The sequence below is a fragment of the Elephas maximus genome, chromosome 11 (assembly GCF_024166365.1).
Source record: "Elephas maximus indicus isolate mEleMax1 chromosome 11, mEleMax1 primary haplotype, whole genome shotgun sequence".
Taxonomy (NCBI): Eukaryota; Metazoa; Chordata; class Mammalia; order Proboscidea; family Elephantidae; genus Elephas; species Elephas maximus.
Window position 1 is genome coordinate 112,382,738 of NC_064829.1, and position 13,714 is coordinate 112,396,451.

The 13,714-nt window shown below is 52.5% G+C and overlaps 1 protein-coding gene across 4 annotated transcripts in view; it reads right to left on the reverse strand.

Moving 5' to 3' along the window:
- PAK4 (p21 (RAC1) activated kinase 4) overlaps window positions 1–10,441 on the reverse strand; it is a 51,197-nt gene extending 40,756 nt beyond the window's left edge. For all 4 annotated transcript variants that reach the window (XM_049900766.1, XM_049900765.1, XM_049900760.1 and 1 more), the window contains exon 1: window positions 10,342–10,441. The gene's annotated coding sequence lies outside the window, so the exon portion shown is untranslated. The remainder of the gene's footprint in view (window positions 1–10,341) is intronic.
- Window positions 10,442–13,714: the final 3,273 nt, after the last annotated feature.

Here is a 13,714-nt window from a genome sequence, read left to right on the forward strand (position 1 = left end):
TCCACCTCTCACCTCTTGTGAAGCTAAGTTACAGTGAGGGGAGGGAGATGATAAAGGAGCAGACCCGCAAATGATGATGCTACGAAGAAAACCAAGCAGGGAAAGGTGGGGAGAGAGTGGCAGTGATGGAAGCTACCACTACAGACAGGGTCAGGGACAGTCTCAGTGAGGGAGCAGGTCAGCAGAGACTGGTCTGAATGGAGGGCAGCAGGAACAAAGGCCTGAGGCAGCAGCCAGCCTGGAATGTTTAAGGACAGTGCAGCAGGCAGGGAGGGAGGGAAGGCCAGGATGGACACCGCAGACAGGAAGGCTGGGCCTAGACTTCCCGTGACCTTGTAGACTTTCCTCCTGAATGAGATGGAGCCACTGGAGGGCCATGAACAGGGCAGGGATATGATCTGACTTAGGTGTTCGCAGGGCTGCTCTGGCTGCATGTGGGGAACAGACTGTAGGCAGAAGTGGGAGCAGGAAGTGAAGAGGCCCCTCCAATGGTCCCGGGCAGACGAGGGTGGCTTGAGCTGAGGGGATGATGAAGAAGAGTGCGAGGCACCAAGTTATACAGCGAAGGTAAACCCGCCAGCTCTCCAGGTATTTTCTATGTGGAGTAAGAGGGGAAGAGACAAGTCAGGATGGCCCAGTCAAAAGGATGGACGGGGTGCCTATAAAGAGACAGGGTCACTGGGAGTCGGGGAGCTTGGGAAGCGGCAGTCTGGTTTCGTTTACCTGTCTCTGTGTCTTTCTTTGGCCAAGCGCTGTGAGCTCAGGGAGGGCTACCTGCTGTTTGTGTCCAACCTCGGCCGCAGCATGAGGCCTATCAAGGAATAAGCACTGGACACATATTTGTAAAGCGGTAACAGTGGACTGAACATGGGGAGGAGAGAGGAAGGAACAAGAGAGACCGATCTGATTAGGACAAACACTTGTTACTTTTACAGTAGAAAAGAATTGTTTAACAAAGTGCCAAGGTCCATGAAAAAGTCTGACCAAGTGCTGGTGAGGACGTGGCACAACAAACATTCTCACGTGTCACAGGTGGGAGTGTAAACAGGCACAACCGCTGTAGGAAACTTTGTGGCTGAGTCTACTGAAGGTGACATGCTCTACCCTTGGCCTTAAGCCATCACAGTCCTGCATGCACTCCCCAGAAAAAGGCGCGCACTCACGCCAGGAGACCAGGCAAGCCGCCAGCACAGCAGGAGACGGAGAAGTCAGTCACCTATCAGGGAAATACTAGACAGCAACGAGGATGAATGAGCTAGACGTGCACCCAACCACGCGGCTGGATCTCACGGACAAAATGCTTACAGCAGCCGGACACAAACAAGCACACAGGGTAGGGTTCCCTTTACACTGAGTTCAACGGCAGGCAAAGCAACGGCACATAACTGAGAGCGGCACACTCAGGTGTAAAAACTCTCAGGAAAAGCAAGGACACGATGACCACCAAAGTCAGGAGGGTGATCGGTATTTGGGGGTTGTGATCCAGAGGGGGCTCCAGGGGGCTCCTGGGTGCTTCGTTATCTGTCTTCACATAGGTGGTGGTGAAGTGTTCATTTACATTCCAATTATCTGCTAAACTGATGCCGCTTTATTGACTTTTCTATGGACATATTATACTCACAATTAAAGGTTTTAAAAAGTAACAGAGTTATAAAGGCATGTAAATATATACACAGCATTTCAGAATCAAACACTCTGTATGAGGCTGCTCTGGGAGATTTGGGAGGAAGACAGGCTGCAGAGGCGTGGCAGCCCAGGCCCCAGGGAAGTGGGCGAGGGCTGCCTGCGTGGGGGGCTCAGCTGGGGGCTGCGTCTGCAGAGAAGCTCAGCCCTCCGGCAGCCTGCAGTGGCCTACTTTCTCCCCTTTCCCAGTGCTGGCCATGGAGGGCAGAGGGGAGAGGAGCTTCCCCGCGGTGTGGGAGTGGCTGAAACTGGGGTAAGCAAGGCCGAAACCACCACACAATGCCGCTTTATCAAGAGTTTCCAGGGCCAGGCAGGGGCGCCCAGGGGTGGGAGCCAAGAGAGCAGGGAGGGAGGCCCCCACCTGTCAAGGTGCTCCCCTCAAAAGCTCTGCTCTAGCCTGTCTGGAATGAAGACACAATAGAAGGCAGAGGAGAGGGAGAGCCTTCTACTTCCTCTAGCTTAGTTACGGTGGCAGCAGAGGTAGTGTTCCATAGTGGTTAGGGGCCAGACTCAGCAGCCAGGCATCCAGGTCCAGATCCCAGCTCTGTTTGCTCTGTGACTCCGGACAAGTCTCCTAGGTTCTCCATTTCTTCCCCTATAAAGGGAATAATAATATAACACCTAGGTCTTGGGGCTGTCGGGAGGACTCAGCAAGTTCTTGGGAAGCACTTAGAACGATGTCTGTTAACATTATTACATATAATACTACTACGACTACTAACACTAACAGCTAACAGTCCTTGAGCAATTACTTTGTATTTTGCCTGCAGAATAGGCATTTATAACCTCAAAACAACTCTACGAAGAAGTACCATCATTCCCATTTTACAGATGAGGAAACTGAGGCACAGAGAAGTAACTTTTCCAAGGTCACACAGCTAGCAAATGGCCGAGCTGGGACAAGAAGCTGGGCCATCTGGCTCCAGAGTCTGTGCCCTCAACCTCTGCTGTGTCAGAGGGTTATGAGCTCCAGACTGGGGCCAGGTAGACCTGGGCTGGAGTCTTGGATCTGCCACTTACTTGCAGTGGGGTTCCCGATCTATGCCTCAGTTTCCCCTTCTCAGGAAAGTAGAGGTATCATGACAGACAGCTCCCAGAAAAGGCAATCCCGATGGCTGTCAATAAACACAAAGCTGCTCCACTTTACTCATCAAAATCAGAACCACTGAGGACCACTGGTTGCCTATCTAACCGGCAAAGGCCAAAGCGTGAGATGACACCTCGGCCATGCTGATCAGGGTGTGAGGAAAGCCTGGGGCCATCAGACACCGGAGGTGGGAGTGTCCACTGGCCTGTCCTCTCTGGAAGGACAGGACACTCCACCAGAGTTAACAGGGAACACATCTTCACACAACCCACTCCTACGTGTGGGTCCACAGCTACAGTCACGCGCGTGTGCCGCCCTGATTGGAGGCAGGGGAGACCAGAATGGCCTGACAGTCTAGGCACAGGGAGCATCACACAGCCCTGCAAGGTGCTCTAGGACAGACCAGTATTGAAAAGGTAAGGGGGCTGGGGGGGGGTGGGGAGGGCAGAACACAAACCAGTTAAGTCTGCTCCGTTTGCATAAAAACACAAAAAAAGTGGCGGAGAACTGCGGTTTGTAAATGAAAAAACATGGCAAGAAAGAAACCAGAGGAAGCAGGAAGAAGGGCTATCTCCAGGAAGGAGGACCGAGTGGGGAGCACAGCATCCTTGTCACTGCGTACCCATCTGTGTGCACTTTTTCAACTATTATTTAGGGGAACAGGTAACATATGCACACAAAACAAAAATGTGCCTCCTTAAAATTAAAATGCAGGAAAAGAAAAATGAGATTAATAACACCTCCCCTTGGGGACTCTGGAGAGAGGCCGGAGATGATGCTCCTAAAGCTGACGTCCTCGTGGCCGGCCCACCGGAGCCGCCACACTGCCAGAAGCAGGGTTATTAAGGCACACAACAGGAGGACGCAGGCCAAGAGGAAACCGCAGCCCAGGGGAGGGCACGGAGGCTGGATCTGTTCAAATTAGGACGTGTAACTCCAAGAGCTCACCGGGCCAGGCAACGTGCTGAGCACATCACCTGCATAAAGCCTCCCAGGAGCCCGAGAGATAGCTACTATAGCCCTCATTTAACAGGCAACAAGGCCAGGGCCCAGGGAGGTTGAGTCTCTGTCTCAGTGGCCCCCCGCTAGGGGGCGCCAGATGAGGGACTCTGTGGACCATGTGGCCCTGCAGGGGAGTTCCCATTGCCCCCCGAGGTCAACAGCGGAGCACCTAGCGGCCTGGGGAAGGTCAGGGCAGGGGCTGAGGGCCCAAGGAGGCAGGCTGCAGAAGGCAGTGGCTTCTATTGCATCTGCCACAGTTGGCTCCCCTGGGACCTGGGAGAGTTCCCCTTCGGATTCTCCCTGACCCCCTCAAACTTCCTGTGGGCCACGGCACCTGGCAGACAATAAGCCTCAGCCCTGGATGGGTGGCTGGGGCGGGAAGGGTCCCATTTTCCTGGCCGCAACTGGGAAGGAGACTGTATCCTGCTGGCAGCCTGCGGCCATCAGGCTCGGGTAATGGGAGAAACAGCTGCTGGGGACACCCCTGCCTGGTGTCTGGCCAGGAAGTCTGGCTACTGTGAGCCAGCAGGACAGGGAGGGGAGGCCCTGGACAAAAAAGGGAAAGAGGGTACTGGGGGTTCTGAGGGAGGCAGGGACCCACTGCCTAGAAACCACTCAGGTCGAGTATGCCCTATGGAACTTTCGTCTAAAGAGGAGCCTGGGTAAGAATCACTGGACAGGAAGTAGCTTGTCTTGTTAAAACCACTTCCAAATCATTGGAGGGCAGCCTGATGAGCAGTGACGCTGGAGTCCTACTGCCCAGGATTCAAACCCTGCCTCTGCTACTTGTCTGTGTGACCTCAAGCAAGTCATGTACCTCTCTGGGTCTCAGTGTTCTCATCAGTAAAATGGGAATGATAAAGCACCTGCTCCCGGGTTGTTGCGAAGGTTAAATGAGTTTATATGGGTGAAGTACTCAGAACCTTGGTTGGCACAAAGGACCATCCTCCCTCACTGCCTGGTCCTATCCACCTTCTTCTCCTGCTTGGGCCATCACAGCAGCTTCCTCACAGGACTCCTTGCTGACGTGCTCCACACTCTGTTCCCCACACAGCAGACTCAGCCATCTTTATAAAAGAGAAACCAGATGTGTGAGATCCTCCAGTGACTTCCCATTACGCACAGAGTGAAATCCACACTCCCTACCTCAGCCTGTCAGTCTCGGAGTTATCTGCCACACCCTCCCACATCTCACTTATCCCCCACTCAGCCATGCGGATGTTCCTTGAACATCCCAAGGTCATTCATTCCAATCTCAGGGCCTTTACACTTTCTGTACCCACTACCTACTCTACATTTCCCATCTCCTTTCGCAGCCTGACACACTCCTCCAGGAAGCCCTCATTGACTCTTCGGGCTGGTCAGGCCCCTTTGCAGGGCTTCCACAGACACCTGTGCTCCCCCCATCCCAGCCCTGACCCTGTGCCTCCCCTGTTCAGGCCCTGACCCCTCTGGGTTGCCAGCATCTAGGGGACAAGTCTGTCTCCCCCACTGTGCTATACTCCATGAGGGCAGGGTCAGGGCTGTGCAGAGACTGACGGTCAAGTTCCCAAAAGGGTGTAAGGAGGTTTTGCCCATTCCTTTCCAAGCTTAACCTCCTTCTTTGCCTCCTTCCTGAGATCCAAGTCAGTCCAGTTTCCTTTCCCAACTGTCAGGCGTGAGAGCTCCCTGGCAGAGGAGATGGGTCAAAGCTGCAGCCCTTCTCCTGGATGCTCTGGAGGGCAAAGGTCAAAGCTCCTTCCAGCCTATTCCTCTGAGCATGGGGACTTACTGGGTGCCAGGCCCTGGCTAAGCCTGTCCATGAACCATATCCCGGACTGTTCCCAACCAGGCTGGGGAGTCCCCAAGACCATTCATCTCACGGCTGGGTAAACCCTTCTAGGGAGGGCCACAAACTTGCCCAAAGAAAGAGGTGGAGCAAAGGGACCCAAGCCCTGCTGGGAAGCATATTGGTACAGCCGCTTAGGAGAGCAATTTGGCAACTTGTAGGAAGGGGGTTAGCAACAATTGTGAGGATGGTGCAGGACTGGGTAGTATTTCGTTCTGTTGTACACAGGGTTGCTGTGAATCAGAAGCAACTCAGCAGCACCTAACAACAACAGGAAAGCGGAAGGTCCAGCACTGCTACTGCCAGGTGTATGCCCCGGACTCTGGCCACAGCACTCAGGGAACATACTCTAGAACACTCATCACAGTGCTGTTTGTCACGGTCCCCCACCAGCAACCACCTAAAAGGCCACCAAAAGGAGACTGGATAGCTCCTGTGCGGTGCAATCACAAAAAGAAATACTCAACAGCAGGGAGAACAGACGGCCTGCCTTAGCCCTACACACGTCCACATGGAGAAACATCCAAACTCTAATGCTGGGGGAAAAAAGCAAGTTGCCGAAGGACACGTTTAGCACAACAGCATTCAGGTGAACTCTAAGAATGATGACCAACCCTGGTGGGACAGGGGAATCACCTGGGGAGCTTTCAAGGTGCTGAGGCCTGGGCCCCACCCTGGACCGAAGGAATCAGAATCCCTACGGGCAGGGCCTGGGCAACAGCATTTCTTCAAAGCTCTCCAGATGATTCCAATGTGTCACAAGGGTTGAGACCCACCGCTCTGCTGTTTGTGAATGCATGCAAGGGTAGAAAAGGCAGGAAAACCTGCAGCAGAACGATGAACACCAGATCCAGGGCAGTGGCTACCACTGGAAGGGAAGGAGGGGAAAGGAAGTGTGGAAAGGTTCTCGGCCTCTAGCTGTACCCACAATACGGTCGGTCCCAGGCTGGGCACTGGATGCATGGGCATCTCATTATACTGGGAGCTCTACTTTCTCACTGCCTTAAATGAACTATAAAGGAAAAAAACATCAAGTAAGAAATCACTTGCCCAAGGTCCCACAGCTGGTAAGTGACGGGGTAGGGACATGAACACGGGTCCCCAGTGCAAAACCCAATCTCTCCTTATCTGGCCCAAGCCCTGAGACGCTGAGTAGGCTGCCCGCTCACTGACCATGCCAGAGCCAGTGGAGGTGGGGCGGCTGCCGGAAGAAGTCAGGGGGCAGAGGGAAAGGGAGGCCCCTCACCATCTCTGAGATGCCCCCTGGGTGGCATCTTCCCACCTCCGTAGTGGTCCCCAGGCCCACCTCTGCCTTTGGAAACTATGCCTCCCCAACTCTCAGATCACACAGTTCGGGCAAATGACTGGGCTGGCCTGGCCAATTGGGGCACTACATTCTCTGCCCCCTAAAGAGTTCATCCAGGGGCTAGCACTGGGGCTGCTGGAGAAGGGCGGCTGGGTCAGCTGAGCTCCTGGTGAGAGGTGGCCAGAGGAAAGTAGAGCCCAGAGACGGACGGAGTCAGGCAAACTCAAGAGAATTTCTCTGGCGCCTGGATCCAACTCCACTTGAAGCCATCACTCATCAACGCCCTTTTGGCTTGAGCCAGTTTAAGCTGGATTTTCTATCACCTACGCACAAAGCAGTCCCAACTGAGATAGCTCCCCCACTGCTGGGGCTAGACTGAGCTTCCCATGTGGACGCCTGCTCACCACTTGCTGAGGCCTGTTACTCAGCTGGGCAAGCCATCTCCCTGCCCCGGCTTTCACGGTCTGGCCTTTCCTGCCCACCTGCCTGCTGAGAGGCACAGGTCGGGGGTTAGAGACAGGCACACATAACCTCCCCCAAATCAGGGCGATGGACAGAGAAATCAGGGACTAAATCTGCCTCAGGCAGAGAAATGTTCTTCCCAGGTGGCAGCGGCAGCAGCATAGAGGCTAATGCTTAGCCCGCGAAAGCTGCGTGCCGCCGGCACCAGGCACTCCACGTGCACGCACCCTCTGCAGCCTCACAGCAATTCTCAGGAAGACACAACACGATCCCCATTTTGCGGAGAAGGAAACTGAAGCACAGAAACTTAAGTAACTTGGCCTCAGGCACACAGCCTGTGAGGATGGAGCTGGGGGGTGAACACTGCATCCCTGCTCCTCGCCTTTCTGAGCTGCCCCCAGTACCGCCACACACAGCTCCGCACACACAGAGCAGCTCCTCGTCCTGCCCCCCCCACCCTACTGCCCCCAGGGGTCTACCCTGACCCTGCAAGGCTATATGCTGCTACAGGCCCCTGACTCTGCACCTGTCCCCTGACCTCCACTCACACCCAGGGCATTTGCACACACTGTTCCCTCTGCCTGGTGCACCTTTCCCACCCCTCCTCAGAGCTTCCCCAAGGGACACACTTGCGTTTAGAACCGGATCTGGGAGTGTTTGCTATTATCACCGCTATCTGAGGGAGAGAGGCTCCTCCACCCAAAGAAAACACCTTTGACCTCTCTCCTGAATGTCCCCTCCCCCCATGGTATGGCCCTCTCCTGGCTCCCTGAACACGCCCCTGTCACATTTGTAAGGATGAAACTGTGTGCTGCTGTCTGAAGGTCTGGTACCAGTCTGCTCCCATCAGGGGACACTGAGAATACTCTGAGACTAGAGACTCTGTGAGTCTTGTCCAGTGTACAGTTCCAGCACCCAGCAGGGCCCAGCATCCTACCACCAGCTACAGAGCACCCTCTGTGTGCCAGGCAGGGCTTCAGGCGGGGATTCAAGGAAGGAACAAGGCTGAAAAAGTTCCTGCCCTCCCAGGGCCCACATTCCAGTGGAGAAGGCAAATATCTGACCTAATACCCAAGGTAAGGACACAGGGAAGGGCTGGGAAGGAAACCAGATAATGAGATAAAGGGTGCCTGAGGGCTGGCAGAGCTGGGTGGTCAGGGCCAGGCTGTGAGTGAGTGAGACCAGAAGGGGCAGGGTGGGGAAAGGACTCCAGGCAGAGGGAAGAGGAAGGTCAAAGAGCTGGCAGAGGCATAAGCCTGCAGAGCTGAAGAATAGCAAAGATGCTGGTGTGCCTGTGTGCCTGGGCCATGGGGAGTGACAGGGAGAGCAGTAGGAAATGAGGTGGGCTTGACTGAGGGCCACTGTGAGACCTTGGGGCTTTAAGAACAGACAGTGCCTGGCTTTGCATGGGTCACCACCCAGGGACATGTCTCCCAACCAGAAGCCCTTCAGACTCACTTGGACCATCCCCACTGCTCTTTGGGCCACCCATAAACACCCACTCCTGCCCCCCATAGGCCCATGGGAACTGCTCCTCCCGATCACACCCTTCCACAGAGGCCAGAGACAATCCATTCCTGCCCAGGGAGGTAGTGGCCCAGCCCCCTGCTTCCAGGAACAGATGCACAGGCAATCTACCATGTGGCAGTGTGTCAACTGGAGGCAGGAGCTCTGGAATCATTCAGACCCAGGTTCAAATCTGCCTTTGCCACCTATTAGAAGCCCTCTGAGCCTCACTTTTATCATGTGTAAAATGGGTCTAACCCTACTGCCCACTTGACAAGACTGTAGTAGGGATGGAATGGCACCAGGTACACGGGGCACTGAATACAGTGCCTGACATAGAGCTGCCCTCATTAAACATTAACCATTATGAGCGGCAGAGGAGCACAGAACAACTCTGGGGCCAGAACTCCAGAGTTCAAATCCCAGCCCCACAACTTGTTCACTAGGTAGCAGTGTAGTTAGGTACCATGAGTCGCCTCTAACTCATGGCTACCCTGTGTACAAAAGAACAAAACCCCTGTGCCATCCACCATCGTCACAATCCTTGCTATGTTTGAGCCCATTGTTGCAGCCACGGTGTCAGTTCCACTCCTCAAGGGTCTTCCTCTTTTTTGCTGACCCTCTACTTTACCAAGCATGATGTCCCTCTCCAGGGACAGATCCCTCCTGGTAACAAGTCCAAAGTACATGAGTCTAGGTGGCTTCGGGCAATTCACTTAACTTCTCTGATCCTGTTTCCTCATCTTAAAATGGGAATAACACCACCAAACCCATGAGATTGTAGTGAGAATTACACATGTGTTAATGTATGTATGGCATTTAGAACAAGATCTGGCACCTAAATGCTTTATGAGTGTCTATTATTATCATCATCATCATTTGTGGGAGAGAGGCTCCTCTTCCCATCAGGAAATACCTCTGACCTCTGCCCAGGATGTCCCCTTTCCCCCATACGCCCCATTTGGGTTTTAATTTTCAACCCTTCAGACCATCTGTCTGCCCTTCAGTTTCCGACCTTTGCCCTTTCTGGCCACATTCCACTTTTGAGCCCATAAAAGGCGGCCCCCAACCTAAATCTCGTTTATCTGTTCCAATCCGTCGCACCTCTAGGTTTGATTCCTGACCCTCGCAGCCGCACCCTCCCTTCATATCATTAACTTTGACCTCTTTTTAGACGCTCACGGATCCCCTCGAAAGCGCCCCCAATTCAAATTTCGAACTTTGCGCTCCCCTTCGCCACGCCCCCTTGGCTACAGTTTGACCTCCGACCTCCCTCACACCTCCCTCCCCTCAGCGTTGACCCCCGACCCCTCCCATGCGACCCTTCCCTGCAGGAGCGAACTTTGACCCTGACGGACCCGCCCCCTACTCTCATAAGCGTTCTCCCACAGCTCCGTCCGGACCACCCCAATCCTCCCCCAGATCGTTGACCCTACGGACCCAGCTTCGCAATCGTTCGCGGCCTACCTGCTCGGCCCCGAACTCCGCGCCCTCGCGCCGCCCTCAGCTCTCTTGCGCCGCGTCCACCGCGGCCACTGCCGCCGCCATGTTGAATACCCAACGAACATCCGGGGCTTCCCCCCCCCCAACCGCCCGCCTGTCCCCATAGCAACGGGGCCGACAGGGCAGGGGGAAGGGCCCGCGCAGGGGCGGAGCTGGGAGCCTGGCAGGTCCCGCTCCGGCTTCTGATTGGTGCATATCGTCCAATCGGAGGTCAGCAGGCGGAAAATGCCAAGCGGGGATTGGAAAATTTGGAAAGAGTGGCTGGCTCCCGGCCCAGCCTGGATCTTAAAGAGGAAATAACTGTTTTCTTGTAATATCCACCCACGTTCCACCAGAGTTAGGGGGTGGGAGACGGTTATAGATAATAATTTGCCGGAAACAACTCTTGAGCGCTTACTGTGTGGCAGGCACCAGGCTAAGTGCTTTGCTTGCATTTTCGACCTGAATACTCAAAACAAACCCTATTGTATTATTTATACCTATTTTACAGGTAAATGGAAACCCCGGTGGCGTAATGGTTAAGAGCTACGGCTGCTAGCCAAAAGGTTGGCAGTTCGAATCCACCAGGCGCTCCTTGGAAGCCCTATGGGGCAGTTCTACTCTGTCCTACAGGGTCGCTATGAGTGGGAATTGACTTGACGGCAATGGGTTTGGGTGTGTTTTTTTTTTTTTTTTTTTTGGTTTTGCAGGTAAATAAACTGAGGCTCAGAGGACTGGATTAACTGGCTAAGGATCACAGGAAATATATGACGAATTTTGAACGATGGTCTGTCTGAGCCAGAGAACCTGACTAGGGAACCCAGATGCTATTTGATACATACCCACTAACTTTATACATATGCATACGTATATAGATATTAACTCTTTAAAATAATTAATTGATCAAAAAATTGGAAAATACAAAAAACATATAAAGTAGACTCAGACATCCTCTTCTATGACCTGACCCATTGGACTCCAGCCTCCTTAGTGTTCCGGGAAAATATCAGGCACTCTCCCACCTCAGAATTGTTGCATTGGCTGTTGCTTCTTCCTGGAACGTACTCTTCTCCCAGGTATCCTCAGGAGTCAGGGCCAACCTGCTGGCAGCTAACTCTACAACAACAGAGATATGCTTAAACTTTTTTTTTTTATTAAATAATTTTTATTGTGCTTTAAGTGAAAGTTTACAAGTCAAGTCAGTCTCTCACACAAAAACCCATATACACCTTGCTTCACACTCCCAGTTGCTCTCCCCCTAATGAGACAGCCCGCTCTCTCCCTCCACTCTCTCCTTTCGTGTCCATTCGGCCAGCTTCTAACCCCCTCCACCCTCTCATCTCCCCTCCAGGCAGGAGATGCCAACATAGTCTCAAGTGTCCACCTGATCCAAGAAGCTCACTCCTCACCAGCATCCCTCTCCAACCCATTGTGCAGTCCAATCCATGTCTGAAGAGTTGGCTTCAGGAATGGTTCCTGTCCTGGGCAACAGAAGGTCTGGGGGCCATGACCACCAGGGTCCCTCTAGTCTCAGTCAGACCATTAAGTCTGGCCTTATGAGAATTTGGGGTCTGCATCCCACTGCTCCCCTGCTCCCTCAGGGGTTCACGCTTAAGCTTCTGCTGCCTCTCTCCTACCCCAGTGTAATCTAGCACAAAAAAAAAAAAAACAAAAAACCCAACCAGTTGCTGTGGCGTCCATTCCAACTCATGGCACTCCATCGGAAGCAAATCGCCGGGCCTTTTCTTCCGAGGTGCCTCTGGATGTGTTCGAACCAACAAACTTTCAGTTAGTAGTCAAATGCTTAACTGTTTGTGCCACCCAGGACTCCAGCACATACCTGGAGCCTGTTGCTGTCTAGTTGATGCTGACTCATAGCGACCCTATAGGACACAGTAGAACTGCCCCTTGGGTTTCCAAGACTGTCATCTTTACGGAAGAAGACCACCGCATCTTCTCCCGAGGAGCACCTGGTGGATTCTAACCACTGATCTCTTGGTTAGCAGCTGACCGCTTAAACACTGCACCACCTGAGCTGCTACTCTAGCACATAGTAGGCTTTTAATAAGTGTCTGTGGAGGCAATGACTACATGACGGGGTTTTTTTTTTCCTTTACATTTACCTGCTCCTCCCCTTTGTAAAAAACAGAATCAGAATCACATGTCCGTAAAGAATTTCATATCTTTGAAAACAGTGTTATAAATATCACCAGTATCTTTCCATGTCATCAAATATTCTTCAAAACCTTAGTTTTAATGGCTGCATAAAATGCCACCCTATCAAAAAACTAGTTTAACTACCCTTTCTTGTTAAGCATCTGAGCTGTGGTAAATATTTTGATATTATAAATAACTCTCCCCCCAAAAAAAAACCCAAGCAGCTAAACACTTCTACATATCTCTAATTATTTCCTTTGAAAAAACAAAAAAACCCAAACCCACTGCCTTCGAGTCGATTCCAACTCCTAGCAACCCTATAGTTGACCACAAATAGAATTGCTGAGGACGTCAAAGGGAATGCACACCTCTAAAATTTAGTAATAATAACAGTTCCCATGTTTCAGGCATGTCTACATACCAGGCATGGTGCAAAATTTTGTAATTTTGACCACAGGGGCTATGATTATCCCTGTTATGCAGATGAGGAAACTGAGGCTTAGAGATATAACTTCACTTGCTCAAAGTTGCTCACAGCAATAGGGTAGAAAACCAAACCAAACCCGTTGCCATTGAGTCAATTCAGACTCATAGCAACCCTATAGGACAGAGTAGAACTGGCCCATAGGGTTTCCAAGGAGCGGCTGGCAGATTTGAACTGCCAACCTTTTGGTTAGCCCAGCTTTAGTTTCCAGCCACTGCTCTCACTAACTGCCGTATGCTGCCTCCTTATGGCCTGGGGCACACACTGCATGTAGACGATTCTTACTGCCATCAGCGTTCAGAGAATGTGCCCTTTAAAGCACCCTCACCAGCATTAAGAATTCTTGTTGTGTGTTCTTTGGGAACCTTTATACCTTACAGAATCTCCATTTTAAAAAAGCAAGGCCAGTGGTTGGTATGACAGCCCCTTGTTCAGTTCACAGTGGTGGGAGGAGGGCTAGGTGCAGCCTTTGCCTCTTTAAAGGCCTGGCACAGACTGCAGAGGTGTCAGGCACCAGAGCTCACATTCAGGGAAGTCCTTTTATAATGTAAGCTGGGGATTCCGGTCAGAGATCATACCCCTAGAACAATCCCAGTGACAGACTTTGCCCCAAGGGCTTCCTCAGTGTCATCAATCAGGTCCCAAAACAGCCTCCTAAGGAGGGCTTCCAAAAAGGGTGGTAAGCAGGTGGAAACAGGAGGGGAGGGAGGATGGAGG